Genomic DNA, 15,903 nt, shown 5'->3' with positions numbered 1-15,903 from the left:
TATTATAATACTCTGGCCCAAACCGAAATAAACACTGAACAACATAAAATAAAATTGCGAAATTTCCTAATTAGAAATTAACTAAGGTAAGCGCTGCTTTATTTGCCCTCTTCAAGTCCATAACCAAAATCCGGATTAAGCCCAATGTTTCATTAATTCCTGAAATTAGATTAAAAACATCAAATTAGCTAAATGAGCCCAAATAATAAAACTGCCTGATTAATTGACAATTAAGACCAATCAGTAATTAAAATGGTGCAAAAAGGGTTTAGAAAATAGAAGAAAATTATGGCACATCAAAACCCCCCATACTTAGCCTTTTGCACTCCTGGGCAAAATGAAACAAAGAACAAAATCCAAGGATATCAAAGGGAGACAAACAAAAACATTCACATATTTCTCAATGAACATCAAGGAATGAAAGGAATGGGTAACATCTAACATAAGGAGATCCAGAAAAACTTGGCAAGAATCTAAAATTGACAATCAACCCATAAACACAAGCACATGAGGATCAAAAGGTCTTTTAAGGTTGTAATGGGGCCAAGGACAAGGTATGGAAAAATATGGAATAAGTGGCTAAATCCCAAAGGGATAGAGGAGCAATGGGGAATAAGTGCATATTAAGAAAAAATAAGAAAATAAAAAGAAGTAAAGATAAAATTTAAACATAAAGAGTATAACCAAGAGTTTCATGATTCTTGTGCCATTTAAGATCTTATTCACTCAACTTTATTGCTTTTCTTTTTCTCTTTTTTTTTTGAATTTTTTTTTTTTTTTACTCTATAGCCTTTGAGAAACAACATTTGATTCAGCATGTCCAACATTTAACCAATATGCAGTGTACATCAAGTATGGCCCAAAATACATCATGAAGCATAGCCAACAAAACAAGTTATCCAATGAAACAAAAACCCCCCACACTTATTCCCAAAACAATTCCAAAGCTCCAAAATTCCTTAAGGATATGGTGATATCATGGTTTTTCACTTAAGGCTTGTAGTGAGCTTCAAAACAAGGAAAGGGAAACAAGGCTCAAAAGGGCTATCAAAGGAATTAATTCAAGGTAAGTGCATTTGGCTAGAAGCTTATAAGAACAAAATTGCCTCAATCATTTCCAAATATGCATGTGAATTAGGACGCATCAACAAGAATCAAGCCAAGGCTATTGTGCAAGCAATCAATGGGGCAAAACACACCAAATGATTATGATGATGGATGGCTCAAATTCTCACAAAGGTAAATTCATCACTTTCAAATTGAGCTTTCAAAACTATCATGACATGTAGAGAAGAATCAAGGATTTCAAGTCACAAAATGTCAAGAACTTTTATTTTCAAAACAATTACCCATTTCTTGAACATATCCTATAATTCAAAGAAAAACATGCAAAGTCGTACGTGCACACAAAATTGACCCAAAATATTAAACTAAAAATCCGATGAAACTAACAACATTAACAAATTAACACGACTAACAAATGATCAAAACCAACAAAACTAGCAAAACCAAAGAACACTCCCCCCCCCCCCCCATATACTTAAACAACACATTGTCCTCAATGTAGCACAATTAAAAGATTAAAAACAATTAAATCATCAAAGATAATCGGACAAGTGTAATAAAAGCAAGGAAGGAGATAGGAAAAGAAAAACTCCCTAAGTCATGGTGGAGGAAGAGTAGGGTGGAGTAAAGAAGTCTCTTCCACCACTACGTCCACTAAAGAAGGGTTCGTGAGGAATGGCTTAAGTCGATGTCCGTTGACCTTGAAGCTCTTGTTTGTGGAGTCGCTTTTGATCTCAACTGTACCATAAGGAAAAACATTAGTAACAACAAAAGGACCAATCCACTTAGACCTCAACTTACCACTCATGAGTCCAAGCCTAGAATTATACAATAACACTTTTTGCCCAACCACGAAGTCTTTTTTAACTATCATGCTATCATGGAACTTCTTGGTCTTTTCTTTGTAGAACTTGGCATTCTCGTAGGCTTCTAGGCGGATTTCATCTAACTCACTCAGTTGCAACTTTCTTTCCTCACCAGCTTGATCCATAGAGAAGTTGCAAGTCTTCACTGCCCAGTAAGCTTTGTGCTCAATTTCCACTGGAAGATGACATGCCTTTCCAAAGACAACCCGATAAGGAGACATTCCTATGGGTGCTTTGTAGGCAGTCCGATGTGCCCAGAGAGCATCATCCGGCCTGGTACTCCAATCTTTCCTGCTTGGCTGCACAATCTTCTCTAAAATTCACTTGATTTCTCGGTTAGAAATTTCTGCCTGTCCATTGGTTTGGGGGTGGTATGGTGTGGATACCCTGTGTACCACCCCGTACTTTTTAAGCAGGGCATGCATTGTCCTGTTGCAAAAATGGGTTCCTTGATCACTAACAATTGCTTTAGGTACTCCAAACCTGCAAAACAGATTCGACCTGACAAAGTCTACGACAACTTTGGCATCATTAGTTCTAGTGGGCTTGGCTTCCACCCATTTTGAAACATAGTCAACTGCAAGGAGAATGTAAACATAACCAAAAGAGACAGGAAAAGGACCCATGAAATCTATACCCCAGACATCAAACACCTCACAGAATAGCATAGGTTGCTGAGGCATTTGTTGTCGCCATGTAAGTGTATTTCCTGCTCTCTGACACTGCTCATAAGTGCTGCAGATCTTCCACGCATCTTTAAAGATGGTGGGCCAATAAAAACCACAATCAAGCACTTTACGAGCTGTCCTTTGAACACCCAGATGACCTCCCGGTGCGGAAGAATGACAGAACTGCAGGACTGAGTCAGTCTCATGATCTGGAATGCACCGTCTAATGACCTGATCACTGCACAATTTCCACAAGTAGGGGTCATCCCAAATAAAATGCTTAGCGTCAGTTTTAATTTTATCTTTTTGGGCCTTAGATGCTAAGGGAGGAAAAACAAAAGCAACTAAATAGTTGACAATATTAGCAAACCAGGGAGTAGAAAGAGAGTCAGAAATACTATATAGTATATACAAATGATAATCCTGGAAATCATCCCGAATAGGTGAATCTGCATCAGATATACGTTCGATCCAACTCAAATGATCAGCAACTAGATTTTGTGCTCCGCTCCTATCACGGATCTCTAAGTCAAACTCTTGGAGCCAGAGCATCCATCGGATCAACCTAGGCTTACAATCAGCCTTCTTCAACAAGTACTTTAGAGCTGCATGGTCAGTATAAACAATAATGCGGGTACCAAGCAAATAAGATCGAAATTTTTCAAGAGCAAAAACTATGGCTAGAAGCTCTTTCTCAGTAGTAGTATAATTCGCTTGGGCAGCATCTAAAGTCCTAGAAGCATAATATATCACCCTGAGCAATTTATCAATTTTCTGAGCAAGGACAGCCCCCAATGCATAATTTGATGCATCACACATAAGCTCAAAAGGGGCTGTCCAATCGGGTGCCTGGATGATGGGGGTGGTAGTCAACGCTCTTTTGAGGCAATCAAAAGCCTCTTTGCATCTGTCATTAAAGTCAAACTCCACCTCCTTTTGCAACAAGTTGGACAGTGGAAGGGCTACTTTGCTAAAATCCCTTATAAAGCGCCTGTAGAATCCTGCATGACCAAGAAAAGATCGCACCTCTCGCACAAAAGAGGGGTAAGGCAATTGTGAAATAACAGAAATTTTTGCAGGATCTACTTCAATACCCTTATTGGAAATAATGTGGCCTAAAACTATACCTTGCTCAACCATAAAATGACATTTTTCAAAATTTAGAACAAAGTTAGTTTCAATGCATCTATTCAAAACTTTTTCCAAACTATTCAAACAACCATCAAAAGAGGATCCATATACAGTGAAATCATCCATAAACACCTTCATGCAATTTTCTAAAAAATCACTGAAAATACTAATCATGCACCGCTGGAAGGTACCGGGCGCATTGCACAGGCCGAAAGGCATCCTCCTGTAGGCAAAAGTGCCGAAGGGGCAGGTGAATGTGGTCTTTTCCTGATCCTCAGGAGCAATAGTAATTTGCATATAACCAGAAAAACCATCAAGGAAACAGTAGTGGGATTTACCTGCCAGGCGTTCAAGCATCTGGTCAATGAATGGCAGGGGAAAATGGTCCTTTTTGGTAACCTGGTTCAGCCTCCTATAGTCAATGCAGACTCTCCAACTATTCTGCACCCAAGTAGGAATCAGCTCCTCTTTCTCATTTCTGATCACTGTGAGGCCAGTCTTTTTCGGGACTACCTGGACGGGACTCACCCATTGGCTGTCGGAGATAGGATAAATGATTCCAGCTTGCAAAAGCTTGGTTATCTCCTTCTTCACTACATCAAGAATCACCGGGTTGAGTCTTCTCTGTGGCTGTCTTACTGGTTTAGCTCCATCCTCTAAATTTATTTGATGCATACATGTGGATGGGCTAATACCAGGAATGTCCGCCAGGGTCCAGCCTATAGCCTTCTTATGCTTCTTGAGAACTGACAACAACTTCTCCTCTTGCTCATCAGCAAGGGAGGCAGATATAATCACTGGAAAACTCTTGCTATCATCCAAGTAAGCGTATTTTAAATTTGATGGCAGAGGCTTCAATTCTGGTGTGGTCGGCTGGACAGTGGTAGAAGGAGATGGTTTCTCAGCCTTTACCTCACAAAGAAAGTCGGAGGTATGTGTACTTCCTGAAACATGGTTAGTCCTATCTGACTCTATAAAATCAATCTCGAGAGGTAAAACACCACCACCAGACATGCAATCAATATCACTCTCAGATTCACTCTCAGCATCAAATTCAGACATATGATCAAGTACAATTTCAGACTCAATGCAAGAAGAGTGAGAAGCATGCAGATTAGAATAAAGATCAGTCATGTATTCATCAACAACATGGTCAATTATTTCAGCACGAAATACAGAAAGATCTTTAGATGGGTATTTCATAGCATCCAGAATATTAAAATGAACAGTTATATCACCAAATTCCATGGATAGTGTGCCTGCATATACATCTATCTTAGTTCTAGCAGTTTTCATAAACGGTCTGCCTAGAATGATGGGAACTGATCCTTGAGAAAATCCATCTTCCATATTCAAGATATAAAAATCAACACGGAAAATCAGTTCACTAACTCTAACTAAGACATCTTCTATGAAACCAACAGGATAGGCAACACTTCTATTAGCTAAATGAATTACCACATCAGTTGACTGCAAGGGACCTAGAGATAGAGAATTAAAAATCGACAGAGGCATAACACTAACAGAGGCTCCTAAATCTAGCATGGCATTGTCAAACTTACTATTCCCTATAATACAAGGTATGCTGAATGTACCTGGATCTTTGCATTTTTCAGGAATTTGAGGAACAGATTTACCAATCAATGCGGAGACATTTCTGCCCATGCTAATTCGTTCACTTCCTTTAAGCTTCCGCTTATTAGTGCACAGCTCCTTCAAGAATTTGGCATATCTTGGAATTTGCTTTATTGCATCCAACAGAGGTATGTTTACCTCTACTTTTCTAAACGTTTCCAAGATCTCTTTCTCTGCCTCTTCCATTTTTTTGTTGGAAACTGCTCTTGGAGGGAATGGAAGAGGGGGAATGTGCTGCTTCTGCAAATCAGAATTACCTGTGGAAGAAAATTCACCTGCACAGAAATTGTTAGGTAAATTTTTGTCATCACCTTTTTCTGGAGTAGAGTGAAGTTTGGCAGGTTCATTTGCAGATGAGGAAGGTGCTACGGGTTGAGGTCCTTGACACTGCTTTCCCGACCTCAATGAAATGGCACTGACATTTTTGGGATTTTGGACAACTTGAGAAGGCAGCTTGTCAGAATTCTGGGACTGTTGTTGATTCAATTGGGTAGCCAATTGTCCCATCTAATTGGTTAAGCTCTGAATGGAGGCTCTGGTCTCTTGCTGAAACTGCATGTTCTGTATAGTCATTTGCCTCACAAGTTATTCGAGGGAAGGTTGTGGAGGGGCCTCAACTGTTGGTTGTTTCTAGGGTTGTTGCTGTTGTTGGATTGGTGGAGGAATGTATGGTCTGCTTGGGCCAGCAGCATTTTGGAACGAAGGAGCAGGTTGCTGTTGTTGTTGCTGAGGGCTGGACCATCTGAGGTTAGGGTGATTCCTCCATCCAGGGTTATATCTGTTGCTGGAGAGGTCATAATTGTTCTGCTGTGGTTGATTTTGCTGTTGAGGTTGAGGAGGTCTATTGTAAATATTTACAGCATAAGCTTCAGGCTGCTCAATTGCTCCAGGTTGCTGCATGGAAGGGCAAAGGTCTGTATGGTGGTCAGTAGAGGAGCACAAACCACAAACCCTTGCGAATGGTACAGATTTCTGATTCAAGGCCAGCTGGGTTACCAAGTTAACCAATGCATCCAGTTTGCCTTCAAGCTTCTTAGTTTCAGATGATGCAGATGGGTTTGTAGCTACCTCATGCACTCCTCTAATGACTATGGCATCATTTCTGGCGCTAAACTGCTGGGAGTTGGAAGCCATCTTCTCAATTAAATTTTTGGCTTCAGCAGGAGTCATGTCTCCAAGGGCTCCACCACTAGCAGCATCTATCATACTTCTCTCCATATTACTGAGTCCTTCATAAAAATATTGGAGAAGAAGTTGTTCTGAAATCTGATGGTGGGGGCAACTGGCACATGGTCTCTTAAATCTCTCCCAGTACTCATACAGGCTCTCTCCATTGAGTTGTCTAATACCTGAGATATCCTTCCTGATGGCTGTGGTCCTGGAAGCAGGGAAAAGTTTTTCTAAGAATACTCTCTTAAGGTCATCCCAGCTCGTGATGGACCTTGGAGCAAGGTAATACAACCAGTCCTTTGCCACTCCCTCTAATGAATGAGGAAAAGCCTTCAGAAATATGTGATCCTCTTGGACATCTGGGGGTTTCATGGTGGAGCAGACAATATGAAATTCCTTCAAATGTTTGTGCGGGTCTTCACCTGCAAGGCCATGAAACTTTGGAAGCAAATGAATCAGTCCAGTTTTAAGAACATATGGGACATCCTAATCAGGGTATTGGATGCACAAGCTTTCGTAGGTGAAATCAGGTGCAGCCATTTCCCTTAGAGTCCTCTCACGGGGTGGAGGTTGTGCCATGTTCTCAGAATGTGCAAAATCAGAATGCTCAAAATTATAATGCTCAAGATCAGGATGTTCAAATTCACCAATAACAGAATGCACAGATTCACCAGTAATGGAATGCTCAGAATGATCAAAAGGTATAAAATGATGCCTAACTAATCTATGAAATGTCCTATCTATCTCAGGATCAAAGGGTTGTAAGTCAGATGGATTGCCTCTAGTCATACACTACATTCAGCATGCACATAACTAGTTGTCTTATCATGTAAATAAAGGTGTAGGTTTGAACTACAGCTACCCTCAAATGATATCCAAATGACTTGAAATTTTGTGAGCAACCTTATAAAATGGTGAGAAGATAGCACAAAAAATTTCAGACAAAAATTCAAAGGCTAACTATGAAAGCTAAAAATGGTAAGTTAAGAAAAATAAGTGAATAAAACTTGAAAAATAAAAAACTTTTCCTACGGCTGGCTGCCACGGCGTAGGAAATTTTTTTCTACCCCAAATGCATATATAATAATTGCGATTTTGATAACCGGAGCAAAAGTTATGGCCGTTTGAAGTTTTGACAAACACAAAATTTGCTAGTTTTTTGGAACTTTCAAAAATGACCAAACTAAAGGCTCTAGCTATTTTTCTCACAAAATATGGATTAAAAGAAGTTACCACAAAAAAAATTCAGCCAAAAATAACAACCCTAGCTACTAAAACAAAAAATCTCATATAATTCAGCATGGGTGGTCGCTAAAATCCGTCTCTAATTGATTTCTACTACTACTCTGTTTTTGCCGCAAGCACAATCTTCACAGCAAAACACCCAAGACTGAAACAAGGGAAACGCTTAATGGGAAAACTGAAATAGAACACACATTAAACAAAATACTAGGACACTAAACAACACTAACACACATACTAACACAATACTAACAATTAAGCATAAAACACGAAAGGATTAAACACACAACACTAGCTAGCTATTATGAACCTTTGGACACTGCTCCCCGGCAACGGCGCCAAATTTGATCAAGGCCGTACCCGAATAAAATAAACATGAAAATGCAGTAACTAGGAAGTGATCCTAGGTCGTTTCCCAACGAGCAGTGACAAACCAAATGTTCATAATATACTTGCAGTAACAGTAATGATTGGGGGGGGGGGGTTTGGTTGTTTGGTAATTAAAGAGCAGAACAAGTAAACTGGAATACAAAACTACTAATATTAAAAACGGGTTATTTCCTCTGATTCAGAAGCCATTCTCTTATCCTGGGTTATGGAGAATTCGTCCCTAACAGTCAACCACTTAATCCAACCCTATTTCAATTTACTAAGCGAAAATCAACTTAGGGTTTTCAATACGTGATTAGGCACCACATACACCAGTTAGCCCTTCGTCCATTAAGCATGAACGCAAGTTAGGCTCATAGGCAATTAATAGAACACGAGGCGTGCACTGATTAATATTCACGAAATTGGGATAACTGGTGAAGGGAAAACTGCCAGGAAACCACAGTACAAGCGAAACCTCAAAGAGAGTTGGGCTTCGTCCTCAAAAGGAAACAACACCAGAAAATCTAGCCTTCCATGGATTCAAACAGAAAACGCAAATGAAGCATGAAACAAAAACGTAAATGAACAGAACATAAATGAACAAAAATGTAAATGAAACAGAAACGTAAATGAGAGTAGAAGAAGAAGCAAGAACGAAACTGTAATTAGAAGCAGAAAACGTAAAATTGCATTACGTGAACAGTAGCATCAAGCAGAAAAACGAAAACCCTAAAACAAAAGCTATGAATAATGAATAGCATAACAGAATGCCTTCACGAATCCCAAGGCTGCTATTTAAAAAGAGTCACTCAAAGTCACTGGGCCCTATTACAATACTCTGGCCCAAAACGAAATAAACACTGAACAACATAAAATAAAATTGTGAAATTTCCTAATTAGAAATTAACTAAGGTAAGCGCTGCTTTATTTGCCCTCTTCAAGTCCATAACCAAAATCCGGATTAAGCCCAATGTTTCATTAATTCCTGAAATTAGATTAAAAACATCAAATTAGCTAAATGAGCCCAAATAATAAAACTGCCTGATTAATTGACAATTAAGACCAATCAGTAATTAAAATGGTGCAAAAAGGGTTTAGAAAATAGAAGAAAATGATGGCACATCACTTCCACACTTCTTTTATTGTTTATTTTGGCTAGTTTAAACCATAGTTTTTTTTTTACCTTTTGTTTTCAAACCCCCAACAAGAAAGAACCACAACTTAGGAACCAACATGAGTCATCATTCAACTAGTGTTAATGGTGAGGGTACTAGTCATAAGGACCTTCTATCTAGAATCTTAGATGAGTTAAGTTCCCTCAAGTTATGGAAAGAAAAACAAGAGAGAAAAGAAAAAGGAAAAAAAAGAGTGGAAGAAATAAGTCAAGATGAAAAATAGAAAATAAGGGAAGAAGAAAGAAGGAAAATACTAAAATAGTTCAGAAAAGAAAAACATGCCTCCTATAGTAGTCATAACTCTTGCAAGAGCCTAAGTGAAGAACTTCGTGACTATTATGAAGGAAGGCATAGGTCACATCTTAGACCTCACTCCCATAGGAGAGAAAGGGAAAGAAAGCCTCAAGAGGCTAACATTAACCTCCTATACTTCCATGGGAAAGACAATGTAGAGGCTAACTTAGATTGGGAAATAAGGGTAGAGCAACAACTTAAAAGGAAGTCTACTTCAAAATCTTATGGCTCTCACTCTTATCCAAAGAAATACCAAGGTCAAGGCATCTTAGAGGTGACACCTTCTAAGCCCAAAGATAAAAAGGGGAAGACAATAGAAAAGCAGCCCCTTAAGGCTAGTATGCAAGAGAAGACTAGCTCCATAAAGTGCTTTAAATATCTTGGAAGAGGACACATTACTTCTCAATGCCCCACTAAGAAAACCATGATTATGAGGGACCAAGACATTTATAGTAGCCAAGATGAGGCTACTACGTCACCTTCCTCTAGTGAAAATGAAGAAGCAAAAGGGGAAGAATCTAGTGAAGAAATCTACCCCCAAGAAGAAGGACAACCTTTAATGGTTAAGGAGGAGTGTAAGGAGGTAAGTGTCTCCTCCAAGAGGTTAGCTAAGAAGGAAAGTCATTTTGAAATAAAGACAAATAATAAAGAAACTTTCCCTCTTAGACAACCTCCACATCTTCTCCTTTGTAAAAAGACACTTGTTAGCACTGCCACACCTCTTGGGCTTCAGGTTATTCCTCAAGTAAAGGAGTTGTTGGATGAGGGTTTGGTTCGTAAGAGCTTAAATCCTTGTGCTTTCTTGGTGCCCAAAATAGGTATTATTAGGCACCAAATCCCTAAAATAAGTGATATGATGAATGTGTTGAGTGTTGCAACCCTCTTTTGTAAAATCAGTCCTGCACCTAACATCTTCATGATTCATGTACATAGGGACTCATTAGGTAGGTTTGTTCTTATTTTTGGTTTTAATACAAACTTAGGTGCTCATATGGGACACCTTAGGTTTGTCGTATTTTTTTGTAGGAATAATCAACATGAAAATACAGAAAAAGGTGCGCTTTATTGCATTACTTTCCTTAAATTTTTAAATAGTGATCCAGGGGTTCCCACGGACCTTGAGAGAATAAAGGTCATTTTTGATTGGCCCACTCCACCAAGTATAAGGGAAAGCTGGGGCTGCAATGACTTAACAAACTTTTACAAAAGGTTTGTCCCATATTTTTCTATACTTGTAGCACCACTCATTGAGTGGGTGAGGAACCATGTTCCCTCATGGGAAGATGTCCATGAAAGGGGTTTTCAGACCTTACCCTACTCTAACTTACCCAACACCATTAATACATATGTTTTTATTCTTTTTACAGGTGTCGAGGGAAGGAGCCCAGAGTATGAAGAACCTCAGGATTTTAGGTCAAATCCTTTCCAAGGTCGAGGGAATGATGCAATCCTACCCCGCAAGGGCATTGGATAGAAGACTCCAACTAGATTGGGCCAGAGATCCATGGGAAGGCCCTAGGGTTCTCATGAGCTTTAAGGTAGATTTCGAGCCCATGGGCTAAGTATGAGCCCGCTTATCTTTGAAAATATTAGAATAGGTTTTTCCTTCGTTTGGTCCTTGTATTTTGGCCATTCTAGTAGTATAGGGTTTTAGTCTTGTATTTCGAGGCATTTTGAGTAGTCTTTGTAGTAGGGACTTTTTTGTATTTTCATGTATTTTGTCATGAGGGTGAGCTTAGCTATTATAGGGGGTGTGTAACTAAGCTCTAGCTTCTCATCTCAAGGAGGTGAGCTTAGCTATTAGAGAGGTGTGTGTAGCTAAGCTTTAGCTTCTTTAGGAATCTTCTCAAGGAAGCTTCTCAAGGAGGTGAGCTTAGTTATTAGAGGGGTGTGTGTAGCTAAGCTCTAGCTTCTCAAGGAAGTCTTCTAAAAGAAGCTTCTCAAGGAAGTTTTCTCAAGAAAGCTTCTCAATGAAGCTACCTAGTCTATAAATAGAAGCATGTGTAACACTTGTTGTAACTTTGATGAATGAGAGTCTTGTGAGACACAACTCAAAGTTCAACTTTTCTCCCCCTTTTCCTCCTTTAATTTTGTGCTCCCCCCTCTCTCTTTCTTTTCCTCCATTGAAGCATCCTCTCCAAGCTTCTTATCCAAGGCACAATTTTGGTGGCGAAGCTCCTTCTTCCATGGCTTATTCCCTAGTGGATGGCGCCTCCTCTCACCTCTTCTTCTTTATCTTCTGCTGCATCTCCATGGTGGAAAATCACCATTGAAGGACCTCATTGAAGCTCAAATATCCAGCCTCCATAGAAGCTTCACAAGCAAGCTTCCATTAAGATTTTCCTTAAAATCTTCAAAGGTAGTCCGTCTGAATTCAATTCAAATCCCTTGCCTAGGATTCACAAGCAGGCTGCTAACTCTTGCTGATTTGGCCTTAGCAAAGCAAATCTTGCATATGCCGAAAGACTTTATCCTTCCTCTATAACCACTGGTGATTCCAAACGAGAGTTGAGGGCAGCTGAGTCAAATGGAATCCATTGCCCCCTAACTTTGACCTCTTTTGGTGACTTGTCTTCATGATCATAAACATTTGCATAAAACTCCTTTACAAGTGCCACATCTATTCTTCCCTCTTCCAAATTCGCGATTTTCTTATGCTAGTTCCTCCTGTTTAACTCCCTTTGAAATTCCTCAAAGTCATTGAACGACAATTGCACATTCCTTTCAGGAATGATCTTTCTGCCGAAGATATTGTTTGTGTAATGATCCCATGCTTCAGGGGAAGAAAATTTGTGTCTATCATATCTGATCTGAGAAGATGAAGAAGCAAGGGACTTTCTTTTCTGAGATGCCATCTGCAAAATATAAGACAAAACACAAGAGATTAGTACAAGTTATTTTCAAAAAAACAGAAAAATAAAACTGAAATTTTGACTAGGCGCTTAGCGCAGCATGCTGAGCTTAGAGCGCCTTATGAAATTTTACTCAAGCGCTAAGCGCAGCAAGCTGGCGCTTAGCTCGAAGACACAGAAAACATTTTTTCTGCAGAATAGGCTTAGCGCACAACTGAGCTTAGCCTAAGTCTACAATTTTAGAAACAGTAGAGGACTGGAGCTTAGCGCAGCATGCTGGCGCTTAGCTCAGCCTCAAGAGAAAGACATTCAGGCTTAGCGCACAGGGCGTGCTTAGCCTGACTATATAAACTTAAAAGATAGTGAGGGAGTTGAGCTTAGTGCAGTAGGGCGCTTAGCTCAACACACAACAAGGGCTTAGCGCACTGACGCGCTTAGCCTTATTACAAAGGTAAAGAATGTGAATCTGCAATTAGAATTGTTAGTCAATAGATAGGTTGATTGAGAAAGAAAAGCTTGAACCATAATCGGTGAGAGTGTGATCTTAAACTGTGAGTGAACGACTAGCTTTGAGTGATGGCCTTTGCATCAATCTCTGAAATCTAGAATGAAATGTATGAATGAGGACATGATGAAGGCCATGATTGTATATATACAAGCCAATTGGACAAAAAGCTTACCTTGAATGATAATTGTATCCTTTGCACCCTTTGTGAGCTAAATTACTTTTTTTTCAAAAATTCAACCCTAAACTTGAATGAATATCTCCAGATACCTTGCTTAGATTCTAGGAAAGCATATGGTTCAAGACAAATTTACCCCAAATTTGGGGGAGTGGAGTTGATTGGGATGTAAAGAAAAAGGTAAAACATCAGCACACACAATAAATAAGTTGTGTGTTAAAAAAAAGAGAGAAGACGAAAAGAAATCAAAGAAAATGTGTGTTATTGTAATAAGGTCAAAAGCAAATTAAAGTGAGAGGCTAGTGAGTAAGCTAATTGTATTGAAAAGATTACTTGGATAAGTCTAGGATTTGTGCTCTCTTAGAATCTAAGCCTTTGAATCCTAGAAAAACCAATGATTTTTTGTAGCCAAGCCTCATTAAAAGCCTATGAAAGTCCTTCTGATTCTGTTTATGCATTCCTGACTTGATGACATGAGATGAAGTTCAAAGACTGGACCTCTTGCTAGTTGTTATTAATGAATAGCTTAAACACATGTGCTTGAGTGAAACAGAAGCCGTGAGACTGTGGTTTAAGTTGCTTTCCTTGATATCTGTCTTATGCCTAACTTCATTTAATTCTATAGGTTACATTTTAGAGAGAAGACGAAAAGAAATCAAAGAAAATGTGTGTTGTTGTAATAAGGTCAAAAGCAAATTAAAGTGAGAGGCTAGTGAGTAAGCTAATTGTATTGAAAAGATTACTTGGATAAGTCTAGGATTTGTGCTCTCTTAGAATCTAAGCCTTTGAATCCTAGAAAAACCAATGATTTTTTGTAGCCAAGCCTCAATAAAAGCCTGTGAAAGTCCTTCTGATTCTGTTTATGCATTCCTGACTTGATGACATGAGATGAAGTTCAAAGACTGGACCTCTTGCTAGTTGTTATTAATGAATAGCTTAAACACCTGTGCTTGAGTGAAACAGAAGCCGTGAGACTGTGGTTTAAGTTGCTTTCCTTGATATCTGTCTTATGCCTAACTTCATTTAATTCTATAGGTTACATTTTAGAGAGAAGACGAAAAGAAATCAAAGAAAATGTGTGTTGTTGTAATAAGGTCAAAAGCAAATTAAAGTGAGAGGCTAGTGAGTAAGCTAATTGTATTGAAAAGATTACTTGGATAAGTCTAGGATTTGTGCTCTCTTAGAATCTAAGCCTTTGAATCCTAGAAAAACCAATGATTTTTTGTAGCCAAGCCTCATTAAAAGCCTGTGAAAGTCCTTCTGATTCTGTTTATGCATTCCTGACTTGATGACATGAGATGAAGTTCAAAGACTGGACCTCTTGCTAGTTGTTATTAATGAATATCTTAAACACATGTGCTTGAGTGAAACAGAAGCCGTGAGACTGTGGTTTAAGTTACTTTCCTTGATATTTGTCTTATGCCTAACTTCATTTATTTCTATAGGTTACATTTTATTCTTCTCCTTGAATAATTGCATGCTTTGAGAAAGACAAGTGATGAGGGCATTTTGCTTCATTCTTCTATCATGGAAGAAGGATGAGTTGTGCATGTTCGCTGAGTGAGGGTTCATTCTGCTAAGCGCACCGCTTGAGTCCATCCACTGAGCGAGAAGGCACGCGCTAAGCCGAAATTCACTAATGCGTGCTAAGCGGTTTAGAGTTGCGCTAAGTGTGCAAGCACGAACAAAGAAACCTATTTAAGCCTGAAATCAGATTTTGGAAGAGGAGTTTGGCCTTTTCCTGAAGCTTCTACATGTCTAGAGGTTTCTAGAGAGAGAAAGGTCCAAGTTCCAGAGAGTTTTGAGATTTTGCTGTGCAAAGACCCGCAGAGAACCGAGCTTGAAGAGGAAGTCATCCTGAGAGCATGAGATGAGTCTGTGAGCGACTGTGAGGTTTTAGATGTGGAGGAGACATCCTCATCACTTGTATTTCTTCAATCCTTCATTTTTCTCTTCTCTTTGGTGTAAAGGAAGCTAAATCCTATGTTGGTTCTTCCTTGTAGGTACTTGATGTAAATACTTGTATATCTATTTAATGATGTTTTGTGTGTTCATTGTGCTATCGAAACTTCATTCTAGCATGCCTTTTCCTTGATTGCGTAGATGCATGTGTTGTTAGGATCATTCAACAATGGAAACTGGTCTGATTCTTAGAACTTGATAGGATGGGGCTAGTTTATCGTATTATCACGAGGAATCGGGTACCGTAACCTTGTTGTTTGTATGTTTGTCTTAATGCGGTTTTGGTCGAGTTTAGTCCAACAAGAGGAATCTGAGGACGATGTTGGATCAAGATTAGGCTAGTCTATCATGAGGAATCGGGGTTTAGCATTTCAGGAGACACCATAGAACACATGAGCATTGTTAAGCAGAGAATATCCTTTTAACATCATGCACCTATTAGGAAGAACAAAATGTTGTCTGCTTGTCTTTACGCATCATTACTCATGTGATTTTCCTTTTATTAGTTAGTTTACATACCTGTGCATAATCCACACATCTCTTTTCTTACTTGACACCTATTCACTGAAGTAGCTTTACCAAGTAACACAAGTTCCCCGAGAGTTCGATACTCGGCTCTTACCGTTTTATACTACTTGCCCGATCTGGTGCACTTGTCGCGATCGAACAAGTTTTTGGCGTCGTTGCCGGGGAACTTCTTTCTATTTGGAAAGTTAGTTTAGTCCTAGGCGTCTATTCTTTATTCTTTGATAAACTGTGAATATTTACTTTCAATTCATATTTGTTTT

General features: G+C 39.1%; 1 non-coding gene across 1 annotated transcript; it reads left to right on the top strand.

The window, feature by feature from the left end:
• Positions 1–6,629: 6,629 nt before the first annotated feature.
• Positions 6,630–6,736, top strand: LOC112998443 (small nucleolar RNA R71). The gene has a single exon (XR_003263544.1). It is a non-coding gene; the product is annotated as a small nucleolar RNA R71 (small nucleolar RNA).
• The last annotated feature ends 9,167 nt before the right edge of the window (positions 6,737–15,903 follow it).

The sequence above is a fragment of the Glycine max genome, chromosome 11 (assembly GCF_000004515.6).
Source record: "Glycine max cultivar Williams 82 chromosome 11, Glycine_max_v4.0, whole genome shotgun sequence".
Classification (NCBI taxonomy): domain Eukaryota; kingdom Viridiplantae; phylum Streptophyta; class Magnoliopsida; order Fabales; family Fabaceae; genus Glycine; species Glycine max.
This window is presented reverse-complemented; position numbering and strand designations above follow the sequence as displayed.